The sequence below is a fragment of the Cygnus atratus genome, chromosome 2, assembly GCF_013377495.2.
Source record: "Cygnus atratus isolate AKBS03 ecotype Queensland, Australia chromosome 2, CAtr_DNAZoo_HiC_assembly, whole genome shotgun sequence".
NCBI lineage: Eukaryota > Metazoa > Chordata > Aves > Anseriformes > Anatidae > Cygnus > Cygnus atratus.
Window position 1 is genome coordinate 51,936,622 of NC_066363.1, and position 13,757 is coordinate 51,950,378.

Here is a 13,757-nt window from a genome sequence, read left to right on the forward strand (position 1 = left end):
GATTTGCTTCAGTGAATGCATTGACTTTTTTCCTCTTCTTTTTCTACTAATATTTCTGACTTTTTAATCCTCTGAACTACTAAACCTAACAAATCATAAAGCCCTTGGGGTGCTGAGATGCAAGGTTTCAAGCATTTTTTCCCTCTGACTGGCAGAGAAAGCTGGAATGTGTCCTAATGTTATTTTAAGTGCTTGACTAGTATTTAAACTCTTAAATGGATGGAAAGTTAAAGCAGCAGCAAATGCACGCGCGCATATATGTACCCCCCTTCCTTTTCCTTCCACCTTCTCCTCCCCCCTACTTCCCCCCACACACTGAGCTTGGCCTCTCCAAGGCTGTTAATAGCCAAAGCAGATATTGGCTAGACTCTCTGGAGCCAGCCTTCAGCCAATGGAGGGTGACACCTGTGAGCTGATGTTTGTTGAACTCCTCCAGGTGTAGGAAAGATGCTTAAATTGACATAAGGCAGGAGCTGTAAAAACAGGCAAGTATGTCACTCATACATAGAGCTCCCTGGAAGATCCCAAGGCCAAGTCATTGCAAAACAGCTAGACAGAAAAATGTCTCAATTGCTTTGAAATAATTCCAGATTATCTGTTTATCTATCTGCAGGCACACACACACTCATAGCCTGTGTACACTGTGTGCACACGAGGTGTTCCTACAAAATAACATGAGATATATGTCCCTACATACACACGTATAAACCCATCCTGTGTTTCAAGGTGATGGCAGGCCAACGATTGTGGAATTAGTTGAGGACAATCCTCTGCTTAGCATAAACTGTCACAGGTGGCCCCAGCTGGAGTGGCAGTGGAGGAAGTTTAGTGCTGACCTGTATTTGTGTTAGGTCATGATTGTGTGGAAGGCATTGTCTTCCACAGAACAGCAAACCCTATTCTTGACTTGAGGCAAGTCCTCAAATCCAAGTGCAATCAAATGTGTGTAAAGAAGTGCTAAAACTGTTTGTGGATGGCAGAGCCAAAAGACATTTCCTTGGCCTCCGCTCAGTATCTGTGAAACGGCATGCAAGTTTCTGAGAAATGAGAAGCTTGGTGCTACCTCCACCCAGACACAGAGCAGAAATTTTCCACACTGTGTTCAGGCACGGTAGAAGTGCAGGGACTGAGACTGTGATCCTTGTTCTCAATAGTGAGGCAACTGTGGGAAGAAGATGCTAGTGCACCATATTTTCTGCTTCTGTTATGGCTGATTATGATTTCTAGGAAACAAGAACCACTCTTGGTACTTCAAGTCAGTGCATTAGATACTCATCTTCCCTGACTGGTTACCATCTCTGAGTGAATTTCAAGACCTGTCCCTAGTGGATATTTTTAGCACCCTACTGAAAACTGTGTAAGTTCTCAGGAAGGGCTTGAGGGGCTTGTTCAAGAGTTCATGGGGCTTTCCATCAATAGTCATCCACTGGTACTCACTGCTTTGCAGACTTTCAGCCTCTGTTGCCTCAGTAAGGTTTAGGTGATCATTGTGGAGGAAAGAACACTTCCTTGCCCTTAGTCTAATTTTAGATTGAGTGCTGGTATGAAATTAGCTTTGACAGCTTAGAGTGACACTGTCTCACAGTGAGGTATACAAATAAAGTAATCAATCTGTCTTTATTGGTTCTTTCAGATGGTGATGAACTGCATAATTGTAAGGTATTGAATTATGGAAATCATGGTAGAAATTACAGGGGGTCCCTTTGGAATGGTCACATTCTTTCTTCTTTTTTAAGCAAAAGTTCATCTGATCAAAGAGCTTGTTAAGGCAGCTTCCTTTATCCTCCCTTTTGTTAGCACATTCCTGAGACATTCAGGAGAGTGTTAAGAGGCATCAGGAGAAATGAATACAATGCATTCCAAAAGGTCTGTTTTAAAAAAAAATATATATATATGTATGTATAATATATATATCTATATATGTAGATACAACCCAGATGCAAATGTAACAGGCAACCCAGTGTCTGTTTTGGACATCCTGAATTTTTTTATATGCTACTTGCTTCTCCTGGCATTATGCAGCCCAGACTGCTCTAGAAGCTGTGGGCAGGCCATGACAAACAAATGACCATCTTCCCTCTCATAGCCTTTAGCTGTCTCATAGTTCGATAAGATTAGAATCAAGGTCCTTTGACCACTGAAGAGGAGCTTCCTAGTAATATGCTCACCACTTGTTTTTAATCTTGAAAGGAAAAACGAGATAAAGGAATTGAAAATACTGACATTTTAAAGGCCAGAAAACCTATTTGGAGTCTTTCTGTGTAGTTAGATTCTTTGTAGGTAGGGTCCCAATCTAGCAGAGCATTCAAAACACTGGGACATTACATTTTCTGAACTGAGGACTGAATCAATTATATTTAAAATTGAGAGAGTACAAGAACTAATCCAAGTACATTCTATAAAATTCTGTATTTCATCCCTCAAATATGTTTTCTGCAACCTGCTGTAGTATATTTAGACTATGATGTGATACAAAGAGTTTACTGGAATTCATCTGGGATAACCTGTCCACAATGTTTTGTCTTTGCCTCTTGTAGATAATGCATGCCATCTAGACTTTTTTTTTTTTTAACCTCATAAGATCCACAAAACAAAACCATAAAAATTTGGCTCAGAAAATCTTTACTGTCTTTCAGAATTAAGCTTACTTTTCACCACTAGTAAAATATATTTATTTTACTTCCATTGGACAGTGGACAATTTGATCAACTCTAATTTTTAGACAGCTTAATTTTCATGAAGATTTTAATATTCAAATTCAATTAAAAGCCATCTTTACCGAATGCAAAATAATAAAAATAATGCCCGTTACCAGGATCACGAGAACATTTCTGATCGCATTTGCCTTGGTTAAAAATGCCGTCTTTGTTTTCTGCTTACATTTAATTGGCAGAGTTCCTTTAAAGTTTACTCTTGGCCCTGAGACTTGAGAGTGCAGTCAGGCATGTGACTAAGAGCAGTCCTAATAGGCAGGCTGCATAACCTCCCCAGCTAAAGCTCACAGGCTATGAAGGGGGTTGTTCACCAGGGGAAAAACACAGTCCACTGCCACTCAAGCTAGCATGAACTTTATATACTACATGCCTTGCTGATTGATTAAAAATGTAGTCATCCTTAAAGGCAAATCACCTAAGGGCTTACAATAAGTTACAAATATAAAGATGGTTTTATGGAGTGTACTTTTACGTAACAGACTCTTTCAGGATGAGGACTTTGTTTGCAAAGTCAGTGCAAGCTGGTTGGTGACTCCTGTTAGCTTGCTGGTTAAGGCAGGTTCTCATGAATCAGTTCATGTGGAAACCAAACTGCACCTGAGCAAACATAGGAAGGTGGAGAAAGAATTGCTTTCAGTTTGCAGTCACAAAAGTTAGAGTGACTTATGTATGTTCCAGTAGGGAAAACTTTCTCTCATGGCAGATTATTTGATAAGATATGGCAGAAATTAATTTTAGTGGGGCTACTAAATGTTAGTCATTGTATGGCTGCCCCCCTTCTAGCTAGATTTAAAGATTTATCTGGAGTAGTAAAATGAATTTGACCCTCTGTCTCTGTTACTCTGATGCCCTCAGTGAACTGGTATGAGATGGCACACAGGAAAGTATGACACATTTGCATATGTATTCTCTAGATACCAAAAAGAATAAGTAAAACGAGGTACCTGACAGTCCATGTGCTTTTTATGGGAGGCTTAACGGTATGTAGCCACAGTTTCAGCTCAGCCTGAAGAGCATCAGGAATAGAAGAGCAGGTCAGTGTGCAAAAGCACATTGTGTCAAGGCCAACAAAATGGCCTCTGAAAGAGTATTCATTCCATTCCATTGACAGGCAGTTACTGCATCAAACTCGTGACAGATTTTTTCTTGCATATTGTAAGAACAAATATATATATATATATATATATAAAATTCATTTTCTAAGCAGATGTGATGCACTACCAGTGTGTACTAGTAACCCCCTTTTCATTTAGGCAGCTTTCAATGTGGGCATAAATTCTTTGATGCGCAGCTAATTAAAACTGTGCTGAAGAATATAAAGGCACAGCAAGTGCATGTATTATCTGTCTGGCATAGTGTATACTCAACATGTTAGGGTAGAGACCACTCTGTCTATTGTCTTACAACATATCAATACTAAGAACTGGATCCAGACAGGCAATGCTGGCTCATATCCAGAATATGTTACAACTGTATGTGTATATATCAAGCCTGAAGTATTTAAACAGACCCCAACTCCGGTGTATCAAAGTGTCTAGAAAACACATTTCTTCAAAAGAGCCTTTTCTACTTTGGAATAAGCAAGAAAAATAGTAACAGGCAAGATATATTACAAAATCTGGGCCTCAGTCCAGGAAAAGCACAAGTTTCCAAGATCCTCACATTTTTACATTATGGCCTATATTGAGGTCAAACCTTTTTAAGGTGCAGATTTTTCTGCTGGGTACTTGAGGAGGAAACAATATGGGTTCATTTCCATTTTGATTCTTTATGGTGCATAAAGGAATCCTGTGAAATTTGTTATTTAAAAGGTTGTAGCTTCTTTTTTCCTTCTCGGTTCTATTCCTGTCTTGTCTCCTGATTTGCTATGTGTTTTTTGGGGCTGTTAGGGCTGAGGATTGCGGATCCCTCCTTGAAGAGGAAGGATACTGAAACTTCAACAGACTTTCTCCAACAAGCTTGAAACTTCTGAATCTTTGTTCATTTAAAACAAGTTTTGCTTTCATTGTATCTGTTAACTTTACTAGTTTTCCACAGAGTCTCACTATGGCAATGAGATAATGAAAGCATGAATTGCTACTGTCCAGAAAGAAAAAGACACTGAGAAAAAAAAAATCAATTAAAAATTTTATCAATAATAATAATGACAACAACAACAATAATGATAAAGCTGGAAAACATCCTATCTATTTGTATGCTTTTGGGATAGCCCTTAAAGATTTTTTTTAGGATAATGAAAAATCTCCTCGGTGAGTTCAGCAGTTCATCTCTTCTGGCCAGAGAGAGGGAGGATGTAGCATCAACACAGATTGGTATCAAAGGCTGCTTCCCAGTTCCTCTCTTGGGTTCTCCTGAGGGCCATGCTGGGTGACTCCAGATCAGGACTGTGTTCAGCCTGCCAGGTGGCCAGTCCTGTCCTACTGGTTTGTGACAGGTAAGAATTATTGCAGATGTATTACATATTGCTGTCTGCCCTTGGCCTCACTCTGTAGACACTGATGAAAATCCTTTCCACTCATCCCCTTGTCTGCCACAGTTAATCCTGTGCAGCCATTCTTTTTAATACTGCATGTGGATACATGCAAAATTCATTACTAAGATGCCTTGTTCAGGTTTATCTTACTTTCTGTTTGCCTTTGAATATAAGGAGCCCCAGGGATTTCATCTTGTGGCATATACTGACCATTCAGTGGAGCTATTAAGAAAAGAGAGGTAAGATAGGGTGATGTACCATTTCTTAGCTAGTCAGATACATAGTTTAACAATGATGCTATGACTTTTTTCCTTACTTGATTCATGTTTTTTGTGAATCGCTGACAGAATCAGTATCAATCTTCCAAAAGATGGGAACAGTTTCCAGTGGCTGCTTTATTATACACAGGTAGTATGCACATCTATTGCACAGACTTTGCCTGGACAGAGCAAAGTTGAACATTTGCACGTACTGACAGTCTGACAGATGGAGAGCACATTAGACCTACCATGTATGTGCTGGGCAGATGCCCCTAAGTCTGTCCTGAGTTCATCCAACCTGCTGTCTATGTGGGTTGGCTGTTGGCTCAGTGCAGCTGTGTTGGCCAGATTCGTCATGACAAGTGCTGAGCTGTGCTCCTTGGTTTGCTCAGGGTGGTTGGACATCTGCAGCCTAGTGAGAACCATGTCACTGCTCCTGCTTGGACCTGTCTGTAGGGCAGCCAGCAAGCCCAGGCAAACATCCCAATGCTTCTTTTCAGTCAGATTTCAGGACAGATAAAAGAGGACGTGTTTGGTGAAACTGGCATCTAGAGTGACTTTAGTAATCTGTCAGTTCTTGGCCTCCAGTAAACTCTTCAGGGAGTCTTGTCCTATGCAGTTCTGGAGTGCCACTAAACTGTTCTACCTTTGCTCTCTGCACCTCCTCTTCTGCAAGTAAGGCCAACAGAACAGGCAAAGCTAAAAGAAAATGATGCTGTCTGATAAGCCACAGGAATAGCCCTGCAACTTTGCTAGAGACACCATAATTACAGTGAAAGCTTAAGTACTACACAGTCATTAGGTTTGGGCCCTGGGCATTTTCTGGGGTGAATTTTGTGCATTTCCACAGGAGGGGTTTGCAGAACCTTTTTATTTCCACGTTTTCTGTCCTGTTCTTGAGTTAAGTGGTAGCCACTAATCTCAGTGTTTCATATTAAGAAATCTGGGAAGTCCATGCCTTCCACTACTGCCTCATAGAAAAGCTTGCTTCACATACAATGAAAGATAAGGGGTTTATTTTTTCTGCTAGAGACTGTGTGGGTAAGAAGACATCCAATCTGTCAAACACTTTGTGACTAATAAATATTAACTGCTTCAAGTCTTCTAATTATTTATTTTTTTTTTAATAAATATGTGGCCAACTACTTAAATATTTAACCATCTGCCAAAAAAAAAACCACACTTGGAGGTTTATTCTACAATATACAGACAATATTGTAGACAATGGAAACTTTTAATATAGTCTCTAGATGAATATAACATTGATTTTTTTTTCCTCAAGTCAATAAAGATAGAATGTACTGTGTTAAATGTTGTCAGGGTCTCCACATAATGACACCCCCAGTCTCCTCTAAACACTTCTCTGTTCCAACATGTTGGAGGATCAAATTGTCACAGAAAGGTTGAAGAACTCCCTGTGTTAAGATATTGAACAGTTAGTTAACCCATGTTGGACACAACGGAGCTAGCCACAGGATATGCCCATGCCTCTTCTATGTGATGCAATAGCTGAACACAGTAGGATGCATGCAGAACAAGAATAATGATACTCATTTTCAATTCAAGCTTAGCAAAGCAGATGTATACCAGCTGGGCTCCCAACTCCTGGTCTTCTCACTTTCACTTTCTTTTGCATTCTTTGCTTCTCTTGATCTAGCAATGTCTGTAAGACTGATGCCTTGGGGGGAAAAAAAGGAGAGAGAGAGACTTTGAAATGCCAGGCAGCAAGCAGGAACAATCCAGATAGCAGGTGATATTTCAAAGCTTCAGGTCAAGATGAATCATCAAGCCCTGAGGCCCTATATTACTTCAGATCCCCAGAAGCTGCCTAAATTCCAGAAGCTAACTGACCTCTTTAAAGGTGGTAATGAATAATCAATACTATATTTGATCCCTTGCATGAAGGTATTAAAACAAATGGCACTATGGCTTTTGAAAGGAAGAATAACATTTTGATCTTACATGGTAAAATTGCCATGCTCAAGACTACCTCCTGGCTCATATGCTTAATTATGTAATGACATCCAGCTGGACTACAAAGGTGTCTTGCAGAAAGCCAGGCTCCACTAAGAATAAAGGTTCTGATAGGAAATGTTTAGACGCTGAGATACTCTGACACAAAATTATGTTTCTGAGGAGAATCCCCTGTTGTGTGTTTTTATGGTGTTCTGCTCAGGACCAGGCAACCAAAACAAGACCACGCTCAATAAAAAAAAGCTTCTAATTTTAACTGGGGAGACAGAGCAGACTTTGGGTCTAGTTTCACCAACAGATGAAGAAAATGTCATTCAGTGAGATCTTCCAAAAGACTATAGAAGAGACATAAGTTATTCCTCTCCTTACCCATTGTTCTTCCCCTCCCATCAGTTGTACTTTCCCTGCAATGCAATATTAGAACTGTCTTATGAGATAGAAGAGTGAGGGACATCAGCTCGAGCTGTCTCCTCACTGGTCAGGTAAATAGAAATGTGTTTGGGCTATGGATTAAGCTGTGTTGTGTGTTACAGATGTCTGAGTACACATGGACTTATGAAGCTGCATTTTCTATCCAAGCAAGGCAAGGAGCCCTGCTGAATTCAAGAGGTAGTCCTGGAGAGGTGACTTCCTCCTTTCAAGTTGTTGGAGTAGTATTTATTTATGTATTTGTGAAAGCTCTGAAAGGCTTTTTTTATAAATTAGGATCCTGGGATGCCTGCCACATTGGCTAATGTTTCAGTCTGAATTACTTGTGGGACTTGTACATCTTTCTTGTCTTCTGGGATGGTATATGTACATCTTTATTGGTTTATATAGTAGTTGTCTCTTGTTCGTAATGAAGTGCTGAAAGAAACAGTGTATACAGCCTTGGGTTTGGAGCTTGAGATTATAATACTGTCACTAACAGTGCACCAAGGGCGTACTACAACACAAAACCTCTAGCATTAATCCTGAAATGGACTTCACACCATCCATGCCAGTAGTAACAAAGTCCATTAGTGGAGCCTTGCCTTTGGTTGTATGTTGTATTAATGACTGAAAGCTCTTAATTCAGTGAAGAGACAGATTAGATTCACTTCACCTAATTTTTGGCTGTTGAGGATAAAAGCTCAAATGATGCTTTACAAGTAGGAATTTCACAGGTTCTCCAGATGAAGAGTCTTCTTCTTTTCATCTTGAATGTGACTGACGATACTGTGCTCTGTTTACGAGGTACAACATTTACTTGCAGGTGACTTTCTTTATTTTATATTCGTTGTGTTTAGCACTGAATAGGTGAAATAGAAAATGTATTGTTATTATTGTTGTAGAGATTCCTGAATTTAAATCAAGAGAGAAGAATCTTTGGAGATGACCTGAGCCCTACCATTAAGTTGCAGGGGTAGGAGGGTTGGCACCAACCCACAATCTGCTGGAGGCCTTTTAAATCCATTTTAAAGCATGCTCTCCTCTCCCAGTCCTACATCTCACTTGAGTGAAATTTGTATCCACATTGGTATTAGAAGCAAGTGTATATGGAGAGAGGTATTTCACAATACTACAGCTCAGCAGAAAGTTCTGATCTTGAACCAACAAGGCTCCTTGGATTTGGTGGGGATGTGTACAATGACTTCAGTGAGTTGCCAGTGTTTAAGCACCGTTAGCTTGAACCTATTTGTCCTTTTCAGCTCCTGTTCCAAGACAAAGACTCTGTAGCTACTACCACTCCTCACTGACTGTGCTATAATCTAACCTTTTGTTTAGCCTGGCTCTTTTCAATCACTTGATTCCAAAGTTACTCTTCCCCTCTATAAAAACTAGTCAGATCATTTTCTGTGAGTATTCCAATTCAATGAGATTTTCCAAAAGCCTATCTTGTCGAGGCACAGGTGTGCAAGAAGAAAACATCACAATCCTAGAAACAGAATTATGGAGGAAGAAGAAAATGTGAAAGATATTAGATATCTAAGATGTAGTACTTCATAACCAAGTGCTAGTTCTCTCCTCTTTATGAATTATGATAGTTTTTCCTTGCTTTTTAGTAAATTCTGCTGTTCACTGCTGGGGTGTGTGTATATATGCACGTGCGTGTGTGTGTATATGCAAGTGAGAGCGTAGATGTATATATAGAGATGTATGCCACAGTTTGCTTCAAGGTGAATTTATAGCAATTATTCATAGCTGAAGCAACAAAAAGAGGGAAATTAATATATAAAGGAACAGAGTTCCTAATGGTTCTATAAGATAACAGTAAAGGAGTTTGTATTGTCTTTCTATTTCATAGGAAATTCCATGACTGTGCATATAATAAGCCCGTGAAAGGTGGGACACCAAAGTGGTGGAATGCATTGACAATGAATGCAATCTTCTTTCAACTGCTGATGGATTTTCTGTAGATTGTATCAGTAGGCACAGCAGAAATGAGATGCAGTGTATTCCTTCCCTAGAAGAGAGCTGTGCCTGGAATCTTTGACTCTTTTTCACTTGTTTAGCTAGCCTGGTGATGCTATCAACTTCAGGAGAGCTTTTGTTTAGGGTTGATTTTTTTTTTCTTTCTCTGTATTTTACCTTCATCTCCCTACCCAAACCTCAGTATTTCTTTTCATGTTTTCACTGAATGTAAACAAATACTCTGACAGCCAGGAGCAAACCTATAAGTAAACAGAAGCACAACGACACTTAATTTAAATGTTAAACAAAAACAGTTCTAACCCTAACTCAGTCATGCTCTCCGGGGTTGTTAAATAAGTGGCAGCGTGCTACCATTTTCCCACAAGTGGCTACCACAGTGACAGCAGTCTGGTACAAAAACATCCAGAAAGGTTTAAATTACTTGAAATGCTGGTAGCAGTCAAGTTATGGCAACACGGTACTCAGCACAAACTAGTTAACCCTTCATTTTCATGTAGGTTTACTGAAGTCTGTGCTGACACGATGACTGTCAGTTCCCAGAGAGTTTTTAAGTCTAGCCAGGGGTATGCAGTAGCCTGCACTACCTAGCAGCCACCATGTGACTGCAATTCAGATATACACTTCATATCAGCAGCCTTGTACTGAAAGGGCCTTGCTCTTCTTCCATCTCCCAGGGAAGATCAATGAAAAGGAGGTGAGGTCACAAAATGGAAGCATCTTGGGCTGTGACCAGGAAGGACTTATACTGCAGTCCTGTTCAAGCAAGCTTCCTTGTAGAGACCATTTAAAATCTCTATAAACCCAGGTTCAAGGACTCAGTTATGTTCAAGGCCCCCATCTACTGTCTGTAATGATTTCCATTAACCAAGTGGGCAGATGGAAGATTCTGAAGGGCAAGAGTCTACAAGCAAATAGTACTTTTCTATGGATGATACCTTTGATTTCAATATTCATATCCTAAATCATTATTCAATGTAACATTTGCAGGCTCTGACCCAGGTGGCTCTGCCTGGTTTGAAGGACTCTTTCCTGTGAGATAACCTTTTTCTTTTCTGTGATTAGCTGTCAAAAAACATATTAGGCTTTATACCCATGTTTTTCTTGCTTAGTCATCTCTCCAAAATCATATTTGGACTTTAAAAAAAAAACAACAACAAACAAACAACAACAAAAAAACCTACTGAAGACAAGGTTTGTTAGTAAATAAAAATGTATTTTATAAGAAAAGTCTTGAAAGAGTTAAAAAAAAAAGAGAGTCCATTTCAAGCCTTTACATTTTGAAAACATTGATGAAATTAGTTTTTCACTGTTTTACCACCACTACTTTCAAGCTTCCTTCCCACGCTGCTGTGCGAGTTACTTGTAGAATACTCAGGGATACAAATCTTTACCAAGCCTGACTCTTAGTTTCTCTGACAAATGCTCATGCTGTTAAAGAGGAGACATTCAGCTGCCCTGGATTGAGCAGGCTGTCAGACTTCCCCAGAGAAGTTACCATGGAAAGAAGCTTCTTTGAAACCTTGTTTAAAGTGAGGGCTGTTAATCAAGGCCTTGGTGCTCTCATTAGAGAGGGAGGGAACCATTTAAAGTCAGGAAGCTGCAGTATATGAAAGTCATGAAATTGAAATGAATGCATCTTTTGCCAGCTGGTTTCACACCCCCAGTTGGCAATCCACAAAGGTTTAGAGGGGGAATTAAATCCATTTTTCAGCAGAAATAACTATTTTTGTGATTATCATATAGATTCCATGAGCTACGCTTTGGTCCTATCAAGACAGGCAGGCAGCTGCATGAGAGGTGGAAAGAGAGAAAATGATTGAGATGAAATCACCACCAACAACTATTGCAGGCAGGAAGGCAGTTTTGGATCCCAGCCACAATACTTCTGCAACCTGGTTTGAATGGGCCTGACGGGATGCCATAATGGAACCTACACCGAACAAGGTACGTGGAAAGCTGTCTGACATGGGCTCTATTTCAAAGAAAAAATACAGTTTCCATCCAGGCTTTAATTGCTTTTATTTTACTTGTTTTGCTCTTGGGGCTAAGATTGCTTTCAATAAAATGAGATTAAAAAAGTAGAGTGAAATAACACTCTAAAACAGAGTCAAATGAGAAGAGCTTGGAGAAGAAAGGGTTTGTCCTAGTGTCAGTCTTTAAACCAGCTGAAAGGCCCAAACAAAATGCATGACTGAAGTTTATTGTTGCTGTTTGGGGTACAGTTCTGCTCTTACACATTCTTCTGAAAAGCCACTAGCCTTCAAAGTCCAATACGTTTTACTAGAGCAGAAGTGGAGCAGCATCTGATTTTGGTCTGGTTTTTTGGTCTGACTGTTACCTTACTGCAGAACTGATGACACAGCTCCCACCTTTATCAGCTCTGGACACAATCTTACCTTCAAAGTACAAATGCTACAACTGAGTTTCAGTTGCAGAGCAAATCTGTTTTGTGTACCAAAGGTCAGGATCAAGTCCTTAGCTGTGAACTGCAGGATTATAAATACTTTCTGGCAATCAAACTTTCGTTGTCTGGTGTATCTTGAGTCAACAATTGTGGCGCCTGCTGTTTCTGATGGCAATTTCCCCATCCCCTTTTGGATTACTGGAAATTCATCCCTGTGCAAAGAGCACTTGTATCTCTTGAAGTCCCAATTTGTGTCCCCTTGTGATTATTTCAGAAGTGTCTGGGAGCCTTGTAGGAACTGAGCCCTGGGATAAACTAAAGATTAGTTTCTATTTACTGCGAAGTACCAGAAAGCATGCTAGCCAAACATCCCTGACAGAAAGGCAGAGAAGAGCACTCCAGCACCCTTGCCACTGCTGTGACTCGAGTGCTCATAGTGGCTCTGGCTGCACACACAGGTAGAAGGTCAATGTATTTCTGTGTTAAAACAGAGAAAAGGGAGGTTGAGAAGAAGAGAATAAAAATATGTGGCCTTTCTGAGCTCTCGTAAAAACAGCAACAATTTAGATAAGAAAAAATAAGAAACATCCATTATCTCTAGGTATTACTGTAATGGTTACTAAATATTAGAGAGAGAAAAAATGTTTTTCTATCTAGAAGATGGCATATCAGTTCTTGACAGCTCACTAGCAAGACACCCTTGTACCATCCCATTCCCCCAAAGAACCCACCTTTTAATATTTCTTCTGTTGTGAAATAGAAATAAATATGGGCAGGTGATGGTTTTAGAGACTGGTACTTTTTAGCTTTGTCTAGAAGACTCCACTGATTTATCCAGCAAAAGAGAAGGGAAATATCCACAGTCCCCATGTTGCTGGTTTGCCAGTTATTGAATACTGCAGATCAGTAGTACACAACCTTTTCAAAACCCATGTGTCATTCTGACAACTTTCCAGGACCAAGGGGGGCAGACTTAATCTGCATGCATATTAACATAAATTTACATAGGAATTGAATCAGAGATGAATGTGCACAGTTGTTATTATTGTGTATTTACAATAAACTGCACTGTAAGTGTTGACAGCGCTTCACAAAACAGAGAGGAAGACAAAACATTCTTTGAGAGTTGAAGAGTAAGTGAAGCACCATTTTCCTGAAAATGGTTCTTCACGTCTTCCCAAAAATTTGATATGGCCACAGGCATAGAGGAATGCAGCTTTGAGGCTGTTAGGTGGCTACTGTATTTGTACGAATAGCAGATTAAATCTGATCTTCCACAGAGAGAAGCTTGCTGTGGTCTATGGTTTGGAGGGACCCTGTTTTTTTCAGGGATGGAGATAAGGATTTTGGATTTTGTGTGCCTTCATCCAAACTTGTATCTCAGCTTCTACTTTTTTACTGAATTACACAAGCTCCACCTCTCTGAGACCTGTATAGCAAGAGGAAAAGTTTCACTTATCTTACATTTCTGCCTACTTGCTATTTAACTATTTATGCACTGAAGCAGACATTTCCAAGCTTGTGATGGAAGAGGAGTT